This window comes from Bos indicus x Bos taurus, chromosome 8 (assembly GCF_003369695.1).
Source record: "Bos indicus x Bos taurus breed Angus x Brahman F1 hybrid chromosome 8, Bos_hybrid_MaternalHap_v2.0, whole genome shotgun sequence".
NCBI classification, from domain to species: domain Eukaryota; kingdom Metazoa; phylum Chordata; class Mammalia; order Artiodactyla; family Bovidae; genus Bos; species Bos indicus x Bos taurus.
Window position 1 is genome coordinate 27,940,949 of NC_040083.1, and position 21,057 is coordinate 27,962,005.

Below are 21,057 nucleotides of genomic sequence, written 5' to 3' on the forward strand. Positions count from 1 at the left end.
GGAAGACCATGGAGGCAGATTCCTGGGGTTTAAATTCCAGCTCCATCACTCAACAGCCATGTAATAGCACGTACTGCCCCAGGGTCTTAGCTTGCCCAACTGCAAAGGGGGATAGCAATGGTACCCATGAAGACTAGATGAGGATATGTTTGTAACTCATCTTAGCACAGTTTCTGGACAAAAGAAGGCACCACTACAGTTGTGACCAAGCTTCTGAAGTTAGAGGGACATAGCATATGGTCATAGGTCCAAACTTTTTAAAGTAATAGATATTGCTCTTTGAGGTTCCTACTTTTCTCATCTCACTTATGGAGAGTGTGTTGCTTTAAAAAATAAAAGCAGGCACAAAATAGCCTCTCTTCACATCACAGCTTCCTTCTCCACTCAGTCCGTGAATGTTTTGGGGAGAGCTCTATTTAACTTGGCCGGTCCCTCGTTTTGCCGTGAGTAATATGTTGGGCTTAGTTTCAAACTCCACACAGCCAAGATCACTGGATACTTGAGCTTCCCCAAGCTGAGTTGATACATCTGCTCTGCCCCTGGTCACTGGAGAGTTGTCCCTGTGGGCTCCAAAGGGTCTTGACACTGACAGATCAAGGTGAATGGGCCAGCCACCACGCTCGGGCACAAGGGCTTCCACTGAGAGATTCCCCAGGGAGACAAGACCCAAGAGCCCAGCGAACAAGTGATATAAGGCAGAAAAAGGAAGAGGATGGCTGGAGATGGCAGAGAGAGAGAGATGCAAGGGTTGGGGAGAGCAGGGCCCCCCTTGGAGCATCCTTGCTCCTGTGAAGGGAGCACAGGAGGTGAGAAGAAACCATCCTGAGAATGAAGTTACCATGGTGATAAAAGAAGGGTGTGAACCCCCTCCAAATCAAGATTTCTGAGACCAATTAGTGCAAATGATGGATACGGGCTTGAAAAAGGTTTGAGTGGGACTTTCTTTTAAACACAGATTTCATTTCAAATGGAACTGAATAAACTAAATTTAATTTAGACTAAATTTTTTCCCCCAGGAACTTAGCTCTGGCATGGGGTAAGGTCTGCGCGTGCGGTCACTTGAGAACACATTCAATGAGGCGACGATGCCAGTGGACAAATAGAGCAAAGTGTTAATTTGAGGCCAGTCTAACCCCAATGACAGGCAGTCTGGTAAACAGACTGAAGAAGCTAATGACTATTTAGTGCTTTCTTTCGAGGCTAGGAAATGCATTTCTGCCTTCTAAGGTAGCAACAGCCTTACCTTAAAAGGTTTGGATTGATGGACCTAATAAAAGCCCCTTCCCAAGTCTGTTGGGAAACACAAGCATTTCAAAAGTGAACGATAATGTAGATGTTCTTGCAGCAATGTGATTATGAGCATACATTATAAATGATAATTACAATTAATCATATGAGCTTTCGTAGTCTCCCAGCATTATAACTTAACATTGGTAGATTCATATACCCTATGTGTTTTCAAAGAAAACTTTTCCTCAAACTATACAATTTTCCCATTGATCTCTGTCTCTTGAAGACAGATATATGATGGGGACTTGAGATATTCTGTAAGTTTCAGAACTTCATAGACCACATGGCCCCTGAATGAGGCTCTCAAGGTCACTTCCATACTGTCACAATCCATTTATGCCCCTGTATGCCATCCATGCTGAAGCATTCCCTGACTCCTCCCTGCTTCCTAAATCAAGCTCCTGTTATTCTCTCCCATAACCCTCTCTTCTTTTGCCCTGACCACTAATCATGTTTTTTTTTTTTAAATCATTTCTTTATATTTGTGAGATGTTTAGCCCCTCTTCTAGATGTAAGCTCAGTAGGAGAGGAATCCTGTTTCTCTTGTTTACCACCATGCAGTGAATACCTGGCATGGTGCCTGACAAAAGGAAGGAGCCAGTGAAGAATTGCTGAATGGATAAAAAAAATGGGAGTTGCACAGCTAGGAAGAGCAAACCCATTCAAATGAGGATCTTCTTCTCTTTCCGCTGACACCAAACATTCACAATCTCCTTAAATACTGCCAAGGTCAAAAGTGATTTCCCACTGGACACCAAGCCTAGTAGCATGCCCAGTCATCACTTAGCTCCTCAGTAGTTCATCGAATCAGTAGAGGCTGATTCAATGAACCCTCCTCAGCATGAAATCCTGCTTTCTTGACCCCCGGGGCTCCCTCCATAACGTTCCTCTCTCCTGTGCTCTCTGACTCCACACTCTTCTTACTACTTAAAGGGAGCTGGTCAGTGATGCTGGACTCAGCCTGATTATCTTCTTGAGCTGTTTCACCCTTGATAACTCATTCAGACTTAGCTCCAGGCTTCGGCTTTATGCTGGTACCCATGAATCTACATCTCTAAAGTCTGCAGTGCTCGGTCTCCTTTCTGCTTTTCCTTTTTTAGAAATGTCACCATCCTCCCAATTACCAGGCTGGAAAACCTGGAGTCTTTTCTCGACATCACTCCTCATGGTTTCAAGTTAACAACATATTGAAAATATTCACTGTCTTCTCAGTGGTCTGTGATTCAAATCTCTTGATAGTCCGGACCTATTCTCTGTCAGACTTCCTGTATTTTTACCAATTCTTAGCTATACTTTATCCAAATGACTATTTCCAGGTTTCCCTTTTGCCAGCAATGCTCAAATGCTTCTACTTATACTGCCCAAACTCTACCTTTTCTTCAAGGATTATCTCAAACACTTCTCACTTTACAAGTCTCTTTTGAGCTTTTCAATCAATTCTCCTGCTTTAAACTACCAACTCACTATACATCTTTCAGTTGGCATTCCCTTAATTCTTTATCACATAATGGATTTCTATGTATTTGTCTATATCCTTTAGAGAAAGAAAAATAAATCTCTGGGAAGACTGAATTAGATAAAAAGAGAGTTGGCATAAATTACCAAGACACACTGTACAGACATTAAAAAAAATTAAGTGGATATTAAAAATAATTCTATATTAATGGATTTGAAAATAAAGATAAAATATGGATGGATCACAGACTGTAATGTAAAAAGTTAAACAATAAAGCTTCTAGAATGTAACACATGAGGATATCTTCATTTTGGTGAAGGTAAATTTGAACAAGGCATGAAATTCACTATCCCTAAAACAAAAGATTGGTCTTACCAAAATTGAATGAAAGAGGGAGAAAAAAAAACGAAATAAATATTCTTAAGACTCTACGTGACTTTCCCAAATGAGCAGGGTGAATCTATGACGGATGTCTGATGAGACATGACCTTTGGAAAGCAGGAGTCAACACAGTAGCATTGGGGGTAACAGTGATGCTCCATGGCCGCATCTGAACAGGTGTGCTCTCTCTGAAATTCTTCAAACTGTACACTAATGATAGGCATGTAAGTCACCAAAGTTTATCAGAACAACAACAGCAGAAACCCCGGACCAGCGTAAATGCATCTACACCCCAGCACGCACCTTTTGCAGGTTGCTTTATGTCTTTGTAGCTCTAGCATTACCTCCATTCATGGTTTCCACCACCTCTCTCTGACACGGTTCTAGCACTTTCCTCCATTCTGCCCTTTGCTTTCAATCAGAACTTGATACGTTGAGCCTGATCCTTCATCTAGGTGTTTTGCACTTGAAGCTGATTTCTTATTCTCAACTTCTGTTTCAATATTTCACTAAGTCCTCATTTCAGGTTAGTTCTACTTCTTTTGTAAATTTTGTTACTGACCTTATCGTAAATGGATTGTCTAAACGTTTACTCCTTTATTTATTTCCTGTTTTTGCTAACCATCTTTTATGTTCTTGTTATCTATGGTTTCATAATTATTATTTGATTATTTCCTTGGCCATCATTTCCTCCTCAAATCCACAACTTTACATAAAAGCCTTTCTCTCTACTTTTTTTTGTCTAATGGGGTAGAGTGGGGAGGGGGATTTGAACAGGAGAAACTCTTTATCATTCTCTACTCTCCAGCTCCAGCAGTGAGGAGCTAGGTGATCTGACATGTAATAGGAAAAGAGAAAATTTTTAAAAAATAATTCAAAAATGATAACTAAAACAATGCTTCCCAACTGCCCCACATGGTTAAACAGATTACTTTCCTTCCAGATTTAGCTAAGAAGCTATCTGACCAGAGTCCATTTATGGAGCTATTTGACCTTGCTTTTATTTTCCTTTTTCAGAATAAATCCTCTAGTTCTCAATTGGAGACACTGCAGAAACATGGGAGTCTGTACTTTTTTTTAATCCATACGAAGGTTTGGGTCGGGAATTTTTCAAACACTGGAATAAATTTTTAATTTGGACTTTGATATCCAGACAAGCCCAGCTCATGTTCTCTTGGGTCTCCTTCCCAAAGACCAGACTTCAAACAGACACTGCTCGCCGCCGTAGCAGAGGCAGCGAAGCACCATGCCAACTTCGGAGGCAGCAGGCAACAGAAACCCCACATACTCGGCATGTCCAGGCTGGACCCTGGCTTGCTGTCTGATCTGAATACTAGCACATCCTCTTCAGGGGACCAGAAACGTGGTTCCTCAGAGGAGAATGAATGAGCCTGTCATCCACCGGGGCAGGGAATGCTCAATTGTCACGTTTCCACCCGGGGACTCTGCCCGGAGCATTCTCAATAACACAGCATTCACCTCATGAAGGGAAACGGGCAAATAAACGTCATTTTGTTCGGTTTATTTGCTTCTTCTTCTTAGGTTTCCTACTTTGCCTTTTAGAGTTTGGGTGGTGAGGGAAATAGATGTGTCTCTTACAGATGAGACCCCAGAGAAACTTTAGTTTAACTTTTATTGTAGCTTCCTGAAAATTGACAAAATAGGGAATGGAAAGGAGGAAAAAAAGAAACTGATTTTCTCTGACAACTACAGAAGCAGCTCATGTCCTTTTGGAGACCTAGATTAGAGACTGTAAGTAATTGAAACTTAATACGCAGCATCCCTCGAAAAAGTGACCACCCTGGGGGCAGTTATGATCATTTCCTGTTAATTGTCACCTGAAATAACCAGTTGTGGAAATAGCATGGGGGCCCCCTAGCACAGGAATATCCTTTGGGGAACAGCTAGCCCACTCACGTCCCATAACAAAATACAAATGATTTAATAGCAACATCAACAGGGTTCTCAGAATAAATCATTTCCATTCCCACCACTGCAAATCACTTACTGTGATTGCCTTGAGACAGATTTGGGGAGTCAGCTATTGGTCACCCAGGCTCTGGGACAATCCCCCCTAGTTACCTGTGGAGATAAATTGCAATTCTGACCTAATTTACTGCTCTTCCCCATGGCTAAGGGGCAAGTACTCGCTGTACTCCAGAAAGTCTAGAAGTGAAAGGTGACCAGAATAAATTGTGAAATCTCTACAAGAGTCCCCCAACCCCAGCGGTGTTGATTCTTGAAAGCCCACAGTATATGGGGTGCCCTGGCTGGGCCAGTCTGGCTTCTCTACCAAGTTGGGTAACTTGCTACCAAACCTGATCAGACTCAGTCATGCCCTTCTCTGTATTAACTCCACTTTCACCCAAACTTTCTCTCATCGCATTACAAGGAATCAGGTTTGGAGCCTCTCTTTTACTTCTGTTTTGCAGAGACCAAGTTCCTGTGTGCACTTTACTGATCCAGAGGTATGTGAACTGTGCCCCTCATTTGAGTTAGTGGCATTGTCCCTTTGGCCTCCTCAGTACCATGGCCATGTCTGTGTATCAGTTTGTCTGTCTGCTGTGGTCTGCAAACATGTGCGAAGAGGGACCTGGTGTCTTGCATTTGTGTATGCCGCTGCCTGCCTGAATGTGCATGGGACAGGTGTCTGAAGAAGCAAGGAGGGAGGGATGATGGGAAGAAGTCTTGGCTTGGTGATCCAGTTCTCTGGATCTGGTTGCACAGAAATAGAGCTTCTAGGAAAGCTACCTGGAAAGTCTTTATTCCAGTGTAGAAACTCTGCTTTAAATGCCACTCCAATCTTAGGGGGTGGGTCAGGATGGCTGCGCAGCCTCCCCTGACATCTGCCAATACTTATTATTTCTTTATATTGATCCCCATGCCTTAGTTCTGGCCTTTGTTTCGCCACACCATGGCGGGCCACCCTGGACAAAGCACGTGTTCTGACTCCCTGCGGTTCATTCAGCATCATTTCACTGTGGCCATGGATCACTTCCTAAGGACAGATCCTGCCAGTCTTCTATTCAAGAATCCAGCGCTCACTCCCAGGCCCCACCTGGCATCCAAGGTTTTCCAACATTGTCAGTGACCCCATCTGAGTCTCCAGACTCCCCGAGGGCCTGAAGGCCAATCCTCTTTCACCACATCTTGCTTGGACCCATCTAGAGTCTTCCCTGCCAATTGGTGAATATCTGTTACTTCATAACCCAGTTAAAGCACTGTTCTAAGAAACCTTCCTAAAGGACAATAATCTGGCTAATCTGCCTGCTACTCTGCATCCCTGCCTTACTTACTGTCCCATCTGCACCTCACCATCTGCCTCATCCTCATTCATTCTTTCTGCCAATGCCTCCCAATTCAGTGAGTCACAATGGATGCTGGGCCCACACATTTTAAGTGGCAGGACTGAGATTCAAATCCAGGTCCTGACAAAAGGAGAGTCCAGCTCTCCATCACAACACTACTCTGCCCTACCTGAGACAATGGGTCCCATTCCCCTTGCTCTGGCATTTCCTTCCTATCTCAGTGAAAAGAGAGGCAGCATTGGCCACAAAGGGAGGAGTCCTACCAGTTGGGCTGTGGCCACCAGGGTCTCTCTCTTCAGTAGCTCCCATGTACCACTTTTGAAGTGAAATTGCTATATTGCTATATATACTCAGGGGATGCCCCTCCTGGAATTCAAGACAGCAGCCCAGCTCTTTTAAGATATAGGCTGTTGGGAGAAGATGGTGGAGGAGTTAGATGGCCAGATTGCCTGCCTTCCCACAAATACTTCAAAAACTTATCTGTAGGGGTTATGGAACAACCCCTACAGAGCAACTTCTAAACAACAGCAGAAGACCCCAGGCCTCCAAAAAGACAAGCTGATCTCCCTGGAATGAGAAATCAAATCAACATTGCAAAGTAATTATTCTTCAATTAAAATGAATAAGTTAAAAAAAGAAATATCTAGTTGGGAACAGAAAAAAAAAAGCATCCACCCCTCCTGATCTAGTGGTTTCTCCCTGTCACTCTAAGTGGAGAAACCCAGACAGGGATGTTTGTCCCATCCGTGAATAAGGAGAGAAAGGAAACAAGGGAGTTGAAGGCAGTGGTGATGCGAGGAGGCCACGGGCCAAGGCACAGCAGCTGGACTGAGAAGAGGACCTGGGCTGGGACACAGGCCCATGCCCTCCTTTCCTCCTATAGATGTGTCATCCTGATCCATGGCTGGTGGGGCCTGAGAAGAAGGAATCTTTGGACGTGGGCCTGAGGTTTTAAGTTCACTCATAGTGGGTGAGAAAAAGGAGATGGTTATTTGTCTTATGGTAATGACCTCCACGAGGCTGCAAACTCCAGGGCTGCGGTCGGCACGCCACACGGCAGGCCTTCCTCTGGGTGCAAGAGGATTTCCTTGGTTTGGTGCGTTCCATTTGTTTTTTAAACGAGGCTGTTTATTTTCTCTTCTTTTAATGTTATGGTTTTTTTTTTTTCAGACTCACAAGGAGGACACATAATGTACAGCCGAATCTGCACTCTCCTATTTTGTCAGCTGCTTGTGTTGATTAAAACTTCAATAAAGATCCTGTGATAAAACAGAGCTATGTTCAAAGGATCTTGTTATGTTTTTAAAAGGCTGAGCTTGGCAGAAAAAATGTAGAGTATAGGTTTGCTCCCTCCCCGTTTTCCCCCTTTTCCAAGTTAGAAATGGGTAACAGACTAGGAGAGAAGCACACAGTGGGTTCCAGTACCTTCAAGATAGTTCAGGAGTATGAATTCCAGATTATGAGCAAGGGCCAATTTAAGTGATACAAAACTTGTTTATCAAACTGGTGTTAAATATGTGACCCAGTTGTCCTCTCCCCACCCATGGGTCCGACACACATCCTCTCTCTGCAGGAGCCTTTGACTTTATGCTGGAATTGAGGACGAAAGCCACAGGCCAAGTGAGGTCACAGGAATTCCATACCCAGTGATTCACCCACCTCACCCGGGATGATCAGTTCCAGCAAGATTCCACAGAACTGCCAGGAACCCATTGCTTTAAAGACCTGGGATCACTCAAGAATCCCAAGGGGTGAGTGTCGGCCATGCCCACCTGCTCCCCGAACCCATCACCCCCACCCCTCCAGACAGCCCATTCCTGGCAGCAGCGGAAGTGTCTCAATTCTCACTCTGAAAGCGGCCAACAAATGGCTGTATGTGAAAATCGGCCAAAGTCGCTGACTTTATGCAAAGCAGGCAAGTGCAGTCAAAACACTTAGAGCAATCAATTCAAGTTGTTGGGTAAAGTTTTTTCCATGTCCCATACATTATTGAACAGTTAATTTCGTCTTTGTGCCTGCAAGACATTCCAGCTCTCAGATGACAGCTTTATCCATTAAGGAGCGTTCAGTGACAGGCGTACAGTGAGAGCTTTTCCAGCCTGCCTGCCGGGAGGCAAGCCGGCATTGCCACTGAGAAATCCTGGGACACATCAACATCTTAATCAATATGCGAGAGTCAATTACGGGGGAAGCGAGGGCTTAAGCAGGAGCTGAAGATGAGGTGCACGTGCAAATGGGCTGGATCAATACTCAGCTGAATCTCACACGTGGATTCACATCAGTCCTCCCCCAGCACCCAGCTCCACACTGGCAGGCTGACCACACCCTCTCCCAGTATCATCTCCGACCTGCTGACCACCTGCCTGACTGGAGCTTTTTGATTCATGTCCTTAATGGATGTGTTGCTGCTGCTGCTAAGTCGCTTCAGTCCTGTCGACTCTGTGCGACCCCATAGATGGCAGCCCACCAGGGATTCTCTGAGATTCTCCAAGCAAGAACACTGCAGTGGGGTGCCATTGCCTTCTCCTGATGGATGTGTTGGGAACGGAGAAAGCAGGGGTGAGGGGAACAACCAAAGCCAGATTTGGTCTTCAGATACACAAGCTGGACTCTCAGGATTGACTATTCAGTGTTGAGCATCCCTCCATGGGCATATCTCAGGAGACAATTAAACCCAGCCTGTCTGGCTGAGAAGGGGGCCCTTCTAGTGTCACTCATTCAGGCCTTGATCCTCTCACCTGGATGACTATAGTTACTTCTTAGCTGGTCTCTGAGCCCCTCATGTACTACTCCTCCAATCTATCCTACACTGGCTGTCAAATATGGTTGGATCATGTCACCTGTGTCCTTAAATACCTTCAACATCTGCCTGAGTAATAAAATCCTAGCTCCATGGAGTGTTTTCAATACTCTCCCTGGTGGGGGCCCCCATTCTTGATATGAGTCTCGTGACAATACTCAATCCTGCTCCCGTAAACACCAACATGCTCCTTTATATCCCCATGGGTACAACCTTACCTATTTCCACCTATGTCATCTCTTAAGGGGAGAAGGCAATGGCACCCAACTCTAGTACTGGGTCTGGAAAATCCCATGGACGAAGGAGCCTGGTAGGCTGCAGTCCATGGGGTCGCTGAGGGTCGGACACAACTGAGCGACTTCACTTGCACTTTTCACTTTCATGCATTGGAGAAGGAAATGGCAACCCACTCCAGTGTTCTTGCCTGGAGAATCCCAGGGATGGGGGAGCCTGGTGGGCTGCCGTCTCTGGGGTCGCACACAGTCGGACACGACTGAAGTGACTTAGCAGCAGCAGCAGCAGCATCTCTTAAGGCTCCCGATACCTTCCCTAACTTTCCTGGTCAGAAGTTAATGGCCCCACCATTACTGATCTGAGGTCATTGTGTGTGGATCCAAGTTGGGTGTCTGCTTATTTGTTTTCTCCATTCGATTATCTGCTCCATGAGAAGAGACGCTGTAAAGTTTTTCACGACAGGCAGAAAGGTAGGTAGTTCTCAAAGTGCACTGAATTTCAAAGTGAGCAACCTTTGAGGAAACCACCATGGCCATGTCTCCTGTCCTCATTATTGTAGCTGTGGTCACCTTGGAAGCCAGAGGTCCTCTACCTCCCACCTCTCCTTAAGCTGCACTGTTGTCCTGCACAACGCTGTGCAGAATCCAGCTCCTATGGGAGTTCCCAAGAAAGAACCCATTGGCACAGTGCTTCAGTGAGCAGCACAGATCTTACTGAAAATTTGATGAGGGTCCACAGAGACTCTACAGCAGATAATTAAATTCCCATCCACATTTCTGGTCTCTGTTGTCCCTTTTCAGTGTCACCTCTGGCTCTCCCCCCCCCCACCTCCCCCTGAACCATGCAGGCTTTAGACACATTCTTCAGCTTCTTGCTTCTGCCCTCAAGCTGTCACCCCACTCCTTCCACAACATCACTCCCCTCTTCCAGAGACATTGCCATACACCCTACTAAAAGAACTGAATGTTGTCACATTACAATCGGGGTCTGTACCCTCCTCCAGCTCTTCCCAACTGCTCCTTCTGGACCTTGAGGGTCACAGGACACATAGGCAGAAATGCTGAGGAACCACCACAGAAACCAGAAACAGGAGGCTGGGGAGGGAGGCAGCACTTCTCTCCCCTCCCTTCTCTGTAGGTACTCGCTGGGCACAGAGATGAGGGAGTCTGATCAGAAAGCTTGGAGATCGGACACCAGTGGAGCTGTTTCCAGTGGGGCTTCCTGGATCTTTAAAGAGGCACACGGTTGGCTCTGAGAACCAGAAAGGGGCCTGCTGGGGGGCAGAGAGAACAGGCCACACTGCACCCTTCTGACTGCAGGCTCCTCAGAGCCAGGGCCACCATGCAGGTTTAACTGGAGGGAAGACAGGAAGTCAGGACTTGGGGAAGGAAGGGTCTGCATTTGGCCCCTCTGTTGATGGTTCAGAAAGCTGAGCAAACTCTCATAAGAAGAATCCTTTTACCTCTTACAGGATGCAGAAACTCACATGGACATTTGGATAGTGCCTGACATTTTTATACAGGGTGAGAGTGAAACCCCAGCCCCAGGAGGAGGATGGGGGTCACTGCAGGAGGGCTGTTTCCCACAGGCAGGGGGGCAGTTTGGGGCAGTGGGCTAAGAAGGGGAGGCAGCTAACAGCTATTGTGCATCTACTCGACACAGGCCTGTTCACAAATGCTAGCTTCTTTAATTTAATCTTCACCATCTCCCAATGCGATATGCATTGCTAGCACCATTTCATAAGCACCAATTTCATAAGCATGGAAACAGAGACCAGAAAGGAGAATAGGTACATTGGCTTTACTAGGACCACCCAGCTATGCAATTAGGGAGTGAGAATTCCCACTGGGGTCTAAAGGGTGCGTGGCAAGTGGAGTAAGGTCAGTTCCTTTCATGGTAGACAGTGAACATGACCTTAGAAGGGTCTGAAAAAAATTCAGGTTGGTGTGTTGGCTACACTTGACCGTGAGCCATCCGTTGATGAGCATGCTGGGGTGCTCTGTGTCTCCCCTCTAGACTGCAAGCCTTTTGAGGCTGAGGACAAGCCACCCATCACAACTGCAGTGGCAAAAGTGACATGACCATTTACTGTATTACTCGATGCCAGGCTCTACGCCAAGGGTTTTACATGCATTATTGTATCTACTCCTCCTAGTCACCCTGAAAGGCTAAGATTGTAATTCTCATCTTATGGATAAGAAAACCAGAATAGAGAGGTTAAGTAAGTCTCCCAAGTTCACACAGCTAATAAATGGAGGAAGATTCAAAACCAGGCCTATATGACTTCCATTTTGAATCCCTTGAAACTCAGCCTGGAGTAAAAACCTAAAGGAAACAAGGTCTTAATGGAATTTATCTTTTAGGAGACGCAAAAGCATAAATATGATAAGCGGCATGATCTCTACATCAATTTCATGCAAAAGCATTTCATTGTTCAATGATGAGCTTTTTGAACAAATGTTTATTGAGAGTCTCTACTCTGTTCCAGGTGCTTTACAGGCCCTGGAACACAGGTGGACAAGGCGAGCTCAGGCATCTTAAAGCTGACCACCAGCTACACTTAAAAGATGGTCAAGCTTTGAGAAAACTGGGATGAGGAAATGTATTTAGTTTTCTTCACCCCTATGTTCACCTATAGACACCCTATTGTGCATGTGCTCAGTCGCTCAGACGTCTCCAACTCTTTGTGACCCCATGGACTGTAGCCCATCAGGCTCCTCTGTCCACAGGATTCTCCAGGCAAAAATACTGGAATGGATTGCCATTTCCTTCTCCAGGGTATCTTCCTGACCCAGGGACTGAACCCACATCTCTGGCGTCTCCTGCATTGGCAGGCAGATTCTTTATCACTGAGCCACGGGAAACCCAAGAGACAATATTAATTGTCTTGGGAAGTTGAACTGGAAAGGCAAGTAATCGTGAATGCTGAGACCTACATGTTGCAGCTTCTGTATTGGGTCAAAGGCAGGCATTGGCAAGGGAGCCATCAGCACGGGGAGACAAGGGAATTGGTCTGTCTTAATCTGAGATCTGAGTACAGAGAAGTTTGCCTTAGTCAAGAATTCTCAACCAAGAACCTAATGCCTTATTTGGATTTGAGGTTTGAATTTACGCTACATGTGTGGTCTAAGGATATTTGGAGATGAGATTTGTAACATGAAAAGGTGATGCTAGACCATGATGTAATACAGTTATGAACCAACAAAACTCTCCATTGAGTCACACCCTCAGTGGAGACCACGCTGGATTTCCATAAAGAAAGTGACCCTGAAGACAAGCTTACCTCCAAAACTACAAAATATGCTAGGAAAAAATCCCTATGAAAGAGGCATCCTATGGATCTTCCTAAAAGAGGCCTCCATGACCAGCAGACTAGATAAGATTAGCACACCTTTCAGGGGCTTCCGCAAACTTTCTGTGCTTTTCCTCAAAACATTCATCACTTCTGTAACTGTTATTTAATGCCTACCTTTTTATTAGACTGAAAACTCCATTAGTTTGTCTTGACTCCTTCCAGGTACAGAACAGACTCTTGACCCTCCAATGAGGAGATGTATGTGGAATGTTCCAGAAAACATCTTGGGTAAGGCTGCACTCATAGAGAACAACTAGAAGTTGGTTCTTGCTGAAAATAGTAAACACAGTATCTTAACGAGATGAGCTCTGGATAATGTTTCTGATGGGAAAAGGCTGAATCCAAGGAAATTGTGGTTTTAGGAAATCAGTCTAGGAGAAAGATGGTGAAGGGCTAGGTAGACTTGGAATAGACCAGGACAGATGACTTCAAGAGATATTTCTTAGGAATTCTGGTCAGACTCTACCTGCCCGCCATATAATGTAGTGATTTTTGCATGGGCTCTGGAGAAAGAACAAGATCTGAATGGAAAGCCACTACTTGTAATTTACTCGGCAGTGTAACCTTTGGCCAGGCATGTCCCATCTCTGAGTTTAGTGTTCAACCATATAGTAAAAATAATAATATGTACTTCATAGAATCGTGATAAAGACTCAATGAGACTATGAAGTCAAAAAAGGCAAAGCACACCACTATTGTTTATGCTAAGAAAGACTAAAGACTAGAGAGTCAGAACAGTCTAGTATTTCAGAGGTGGGTAACTGAAAAATGGGGACACTGGCTAAAGCAGGGTGCACTGGGAGAGAAAGGGTTCCTTTGGGGGGGCTCTGAGTTTGAGGTATGGCCACCGTGTTTAAATGTCCTACAGGCAACTCAACACACAGGACGGATGCCCTAAGGAGAAGTCAGCATGCGGAGTAGAGATTAGCATAGAAATCGTGATTGAATTGGAATCGATGAGCAACTCCCAAGAGAGAACAAAAAGAAAGAGGTTATGGTGAAGAGTTGACTCATTGGAAAAGACTCTGATGCTGGGAGGGATTGGGGGCAGGACGAGAAGCGGACGACAGAGGATGAGATGGCTGGATGGCATCACTGACTCGATGGACGTGAGTCTGAGTGAACTGTGGGAGTTGGTGATGGACAGGGAGGCCTGGCGTGCTGTGATTCATGGGGTCGCAAAGAGTCGGACACGACTGAGCAACTGAACTGAACTGATGGCAGGCAGCTGCCTTACTTTGGGAGCGGGACGACGAAAAGAAAAAGTCGACCTCATTGCCACTGCTGGTTGATGCTGTGATTCTCAGTTGCTTTAGACAGTTGAGTAGCATCTCACCAGCCCAGGCCAAGATAAGCCTGCCGTGTGGGCTAAAGCTTAAGTGGTACCCACGGGAGATGTGGAAAGTTCCCGTGGCAACTTCTTGCTGAAAATCCTCACTCCAGTTATTTTCCATTCTGTGTCCCTCAGGTTAGGATATAAATATTTTACAAAGTACAGAGGGTACTTTGAGATATCCTAACACTTTGACTAAAAAGTCATTTTTCTGAAAGTTAAAGGATGTATTTTCCACTTGCAAAAATGTGAACCTTTAGATTAGACAAAGCAATGGAAGTGGCATATTGCAATATTTTATGCAGTGCTTCTCAGGGTTTCAGGGTACTTAAAATATTAATACCATTCCTTTCTTCATGAGGTTTATAAGATTCATCACCCAGTTTTAAAACTGAGTAAGGACTAAGTGCCCCAAACATAGTAGGTGTTCAATAAGAACATGTCATCTTCCCTTCCTATATGATGGAGGTTAAAATGTGGTCTACAGACTTGAAGAGTTTGAGTCATTTGAGATATTTCCAGCTATTTCTAGACTAAACTTTCATTAGCTGGAGTTAGGGGAGAGGAGAGAGAAGAAACTTGATTAGTAGCCAGAGCAGAAAAAAATTCTGAAAGGTAACTAGAGGACTCCGTGATGGGGTCAAACTGCAAGAACTCAGGATAGAAAAGATGATCTCTAGTTCATGAATGGAGTGTAGACATGGATACTAAAAAAGGATCTTTTTGCTAACTGTGTAGAGGGAGTTGAATATCCTTTGCCAAGCCAGATTTCTGGCAAAAACATCTGAGGGACCATACAGTTCCTACTCTCCCTGTGGATTAAAGTTACACTGTAAAGAAAAAAAAGACAACAAGTGAAGTGACCAGGGAGTAAATGTCACCAGACTACATCCATCTAGCTCCCCTTTATCATCTCATAGGGTCCTGCCTGTCCTATTCCTTCATCTGATCCGTGGCTTAGGATATTAGACACAGCTTTGGGGAAACATGGTTTCTGATACTGAAAGAGCATCTCACTAACTCAGAGTTTGTGTCCTGGCCTTGGTCTGCCTTCATTTTTATCAGAAAAGGGTGGGTAACATATGAGAAAAAAAAAAATTGGCCCTGTAAAGCGATCCCGAAAGAATGACATATTTGTCTGTTAAGTATAAATACGAACAGCCATGGAGATACGGTCTTGTGGTGCTAGGTTTTCACTTCAGTAACATTCATCTAGTGCCAGGAAACACTAGATTTAGTACCTGAGGGACTGGAGTTTCAAATACCTTATACTTTTTTTTAATACTCTGCCAAGAATTTAAATTGGTAAAAGCTGGGGACTGACAAAACTTGATCCCCAAGAGCTTTTCTGGCACTGGTTTATCAGAGAATATGGTGCCATTATTTTTATTATAATTATTATTTTTTTCTCTGGTGGGGTGAGAGCTCATTTATAACCCAGCGACTTCTACTCCCAGATGTATTTTTCTTTAAAAAAAAAAACAAATCCCAACACTTAAATAAACAGAGGCTTTGGCTTTTGTGGTGGCGTTAGAAGCTGTCATTGGACTTACATGCAAAGGAGTTGCAAGTCTTTTCATGTTTTTAGATCGAATCAGAAAGAGTTGAAAGGAGAAAAGCTAATTTTAGGATCCATGTTGCCACTAGCTTCCCGTACACACACTGCCTTCCTGAAGTCCCCACAGTGCCCTGACACCCAAATCACTTAGTGGCCTTGGCAAAGAGGGCATGTTGCCCCCAAACAGGGACACGGCAGAGGCCAGGAATGGGTTAGAAAGTCCAAGTTTGAGCCCTGGCTCCATCACTTTTTAGCAATGTAACTTGGCACAACTTTGCCTTTTTTTGGATTTTTTTTTTCTTTCATCAGTAAAATGATAACTGGATTTTCCAACCAGGGGTGTCAGGAAGATTAAATTAAACAAGAGAATTATGTGAAAAGGTTTAGCACCACAAGTTTTCTAAACATCAATCTACAAAAGATGAGAGCCGGGACGGGCAAAGAAGGAGAGACCAACGAGAGGCAGCATGTGGATTCCGTTCCAAGGTTAGACTCTTGACATAGACACTGGAACTGAGAAAGCAACCGCCACCACGGAGACATATAAAATGAGAAGATGCTGTTTACGGTCCAACATCTTTACGATCCCTCATTGCTCCCTGCAGCCATATTCCCGCCTCCCTTCAGTCCCTCCTCGGATTCTACCCACAAGCAACTGCCAGGGTCAGCTCACCACTCTCCCAGCCCAGGGCAGCAGCGGCGGCCTGAGCTTTCTCCAACAGACCCGGCAGGTCCAATCCTGCTTGAAGTGATTCGAGTTTTATTATACAATTAGATCAAGTCTCTTAGGTGTACTAGCCTTCCTTGTACTTCAAAGAATAGATTAGCCATTAGGACTTTGTATATTTTTCCCTAGTAATTGACACCACATCCCATTTTCCTCACCAAAGGGAAAATGAACCACGTAAAGCAATCATGATTTGGGGGGCAGGAGGCAGGGGGCTGGGGGCACTCGTGATGCCACGATGTCTGGGTCTTGTTCTCTATCTATGTCTCTTCCCCGGCTCTGAATAGTCCAGAAGACAGGCAGAGTGAGCCTGTTCTGTTTGGTGGTTGCTCTTCCATTCTAGGACTCCTAGGCTCACGCTACCCAAGCACTTTACTAAGAATAAACCAGGCATCACTCTGCCACGGAGCAATAGCCGCCACCCCTGGCTGGGAGCCTGGGCATTCTTAAAAAGCCTATGGCGTCATGACCAGGATGTCACTGCTCCTTCTGTTTCTTTTCTTTTTTTTTTTTCAGTGCTTCCTCCCAGGACAGCTCCATTACACATCCTCTCCCTAACCATCACTTTCCTGTACTGGTCAGAGAAGAATAGGGGTTCATGGGGAGGTCCAAGCAGCGGCAACTTGAGGCCCATTAGCATCTGCAGTTGGAAAAAGGAAAGGAAAAAACCGTTCAAAGCCCAGAGAATAGCTGGTGTCCAAGACACCCGGGTCCCTTTGTGTTCTCTCCCTTAATATGCTGAACATTTACATTTGGAATAAACCAGGAAGAAACTCATCTTTACTGAGGGATTTAAGTAGGGGAAAATGCAGTCACCTAAGTTGGCTTTGCCCATATTTGGCATTGCCCATGTTTGCACACAGGCATCCATTTTGCATGGCCAAAAGCAGACACCTCAGGCCAAGCAAGCTTCACCCATACAAGCAAAACAAAACAGATGTTCTCAGACGTCTGGTCAAACATCTGTTGCCTTTGGTCATGTCCTAGCAGCAGCCTGAGCCCCGATTCCAACTACGAGGCCTGGTGGCACCAGCAGACCACTTCTCATGTTCCAAAGGCTCTTCCCAACTGCAACAATCTTTGTGCCAAGGTTCAGCGGGCCCCCAAGAGCCTCCACAGATACCCCAGGGCCTGCTGTGAGGTGCCCAGTGCTGCAGAGAGAGGCAATCCCAACTCTGCCACTTCCCTTTCCTCTTGCATGGCCTACCAGACAATAGAGCCAGTAGCACCAGCATCAGTAGATGTGAAGTGTCGTAAGTACATTTTTCAGCTTGGGTCGATGTGTCCAAAGGGACTCTTTGCTGACACGTCCAGGTTGATTCCCTGGAAAGAAGCTGAAGTGCCCATTTTCCAAAAAGACCAATGAACTCACTCATCCCCGATTACAGAATTTCCTTCGGGTACCTTCTGACTGAGTCAGGCTGTGCTAAATGGACTCTCATCATGGTCCGATGACCCACTGTGTCACCCAGGACTTCAACTTCACCCAGGGTATGCTTTCCTGAAGTAAGAAGTCCTAAAGTTTTCCATTTGGTCCCCAAGGACTGTGGAAAATCATGAGATGGAAAGTGACGTTTCTTTGGCCACAACTGGTGATGACTTGTGAACATGTCTCTTTTGCCCAACTTGGCTTCAGCTAAAACCTACTGTTGTGAATAAAACCTGGGCCACTCTCCACCTACCCTACCTCATACCCACTCTCATACCCTTCCTCTAGGCACCCCCTGCCAATGAAACTGTAGTCATAACCTCTCTTGCTGGTTCTAAAAACGGGCAGATTAAACTTAAAAAAAAAAACAAAAAACAAACTTCTTAGCATACTCATGTCCTTTCATTATTTTTTTAAGTTTCCTTCACTGTCATTCACCAGGGGCCGCTGAGCCGAGTATACTTCCTCACCCCGTGAGGACCTGAGGGTGACGGGCTGCTGTGTGCCTCCCCCACCACCCCCAGGGCCCTTCTCCAGTTGCCAGAAAAAACCCAGCGGGGTGCCTCGACCGACACAGGCCCCTAATTTAAGTTTAATAGTACAGCATTTTTAGTGCTTTTGGCCAGGTCATTTTGAGAAAGGTTAAAATATGTGAAAAATACATGCTAAAAAAAAAAAGAGAGAGAGAGAGAAAAATCTGTTTAGAAAACAGCTCCAGTCTAAGTGCTGCATGCTCTCAGCTTCTGGTCCCCTTTCCAGGAAAGCAGTCCCGGTAACCACACAATTTAGCTCCATTTGGAGGGTAGGGGGTTTCCATTTCCTTCCTATGGGATTTTTTTTATTAGTTTTTTTTTTTTAAACTGTTTTTCTTTCCCTATGCTGGTTTACTGCCTTGTATCTATCTACCCCCAAGGAGTCTGAAAACCTCAAGTCAGTATTATTGGATTTTTCTTAGTGTATTTTCTGATTTTCCTGGTGTGAGAGCATGTGGTCAGGATCTGTGCATTCGTGTGTTGGTGAGGATGGAGGCTGTGTGCCAGAGTGATGACGTCCAGAAAAGGCATCAGGAAAAGTGTCAGCTGAGCCTTCTAAGTTTGTACCAAAGGATGAGCTGCCTTGATCTTTTTACTGTTGTGCAAACCTATTGGTCAATGCACATAGGAGGCACTGAACAAGTACCCAGTGTTTAGATAAGGAAATAGTTGAATATTAGGTATCATTTCTTGAACTTTTCCTCTGCTTATCAGAATTGGTGCTTTATGTAGTTTATTTCATCCAACCCCTGCAATAGTGCCCTGACCATGTTAATCTCAAGTCTATGGAGGAGGAAACTTCAAAGGTCACTTCCTCTCAATCACATGTGGAAAAGGGCAGGATTTTCATCCAGTCCTGTCTGTCCACTGGAAATAACTTCAACTGGGAGAAAGTATGCATATATCACAACCTCCATCTCTTCCCCAAGGACAAAAGATATCGATGAGCAAATGTTTGGAACTGTTAGGAAAAAGCTTCTCATGGTAGAATTATGGATTCAAAGCATTTGACTGGTTCAGTTAATTTCTCCGGGCTTCATCTTCCTTTGGGAAAGGAGCAGGTTGGCTTGATCAAAGAGGCCTCACAAGTCACTGTTTCCGCCAAGCCCGTATGGTGTCCCAAGGCAGGCATCACTAATAGGTAACATATGGGGCCTCAGAATCCTTCTCAACACAAAACTCTAGGCAGCTAGTAACAGTCCCCCCTCCTTTCCTGCTCTTTGAGGCCATGTGGCCAATAGTGGCGTTCGCCAGCCTCCAGTCATGCCTTGACCTCCTCTGTGATGTCTACCACATCAGCACCCTCCACCATCTCAATATAGTTAGCTTTATTGCTTTACATTGCTTCTCTTTCTTTTTAAACAAAAAAAAACAGCCCCTTCTAAGAATAAGATTTATGAAACAGGGGATTTAATGTGGTAGCAGTATGATTTTTAATACCAGTTCAGAAGAAACACATAATCATATCATTTTTATAAGTTTGTCCTTGGTATGTTTTCCACACTTCTTGGGACATCAGGATGGTGCAAAGTCCATAGACTGGAGTTCAAGAGACCCATCAGGGACTCCCCTGGTGATCCAGTGCCTAAGACTCTACGATCCTAATACAGGGGGCTCAGGTTTGATCCCTGGCCAGGGAACTAGATCCCACAAACTGCAACTCAGTGTTTATATGCCTCAACTAAAACGATCCCACATGCTGCAACAAAGATCCTGCATGCCGCAACAAAGACCTGTACAGCCAAATAAATTACGTAAACAAACAAATATTAAAAGAAAAACTTAAAAATTAATTACACTTATTAAAAAAAAAGAGAGAGAGAGGAAAAACTCCATCATATGCCAGCTCTGTGACCTTGGGCAAATCATTTAACTTGCTGAGTCTTACTTTCCTTTTTCATAAAATGGGAATAATAAGACTTTCTTTGCCACACTGTCCAGAGGATGAGAACTAACTTAACGCAATAATGCACACAAAGCACAGTCTTCGGCACATAGCAGATGTTCAGTAAGTGGCAGCCTCTGCGACCCTCACAGGCTAACACGCGGTACTGCCGGCAGCACCACACCCAGGACTGTTTGCATGCCCCTCCCTTCCCAGACTACAGGCTAGACCACCTCCGCCTGGAGACCTGAAAGTCCTGAGTATAGCAGCACTGAGAGCACTTCAGCGGCAAATATTTACCCAGAGAAGGAAGAGCTTTGAGGAACTTTGCTCTCGCAGTCCTCTCAGAGGAGTATGGCGTCCCTGTCACGGAAGCACGGCTTCAATAATCAGACTCCCTCGTAATTAGGGAGCCGTTTCACTTTTGTGATAATTATCAGCCCCAGGGCTCAGCACACCTGATTACAGAAGTGATTTTTCTCTCCTGCCTTGTCTCTGTTATTACTTCTAATGTTTTTGCTTCTTTGGAGGGACAGAGAAAAGAAAGCGTATCATGAAGAAGGCCTCAAAGGCTCAGGACTAGAGGGGTGATGACTGAACAATCTCTGCCTGTCCCTTACAGACCAGAGGCCTGTAAGACTCCACCTTTATTCTCCAAATCCTGCTAAACACATGGATTTCCTCTGTTGACTCCCTGTGGATCCAAAGCAGCAAGTGACATTGAAAGAGCCATCTTTAGAGGCCTCTGTCATCTCAGTTCGTCTATGA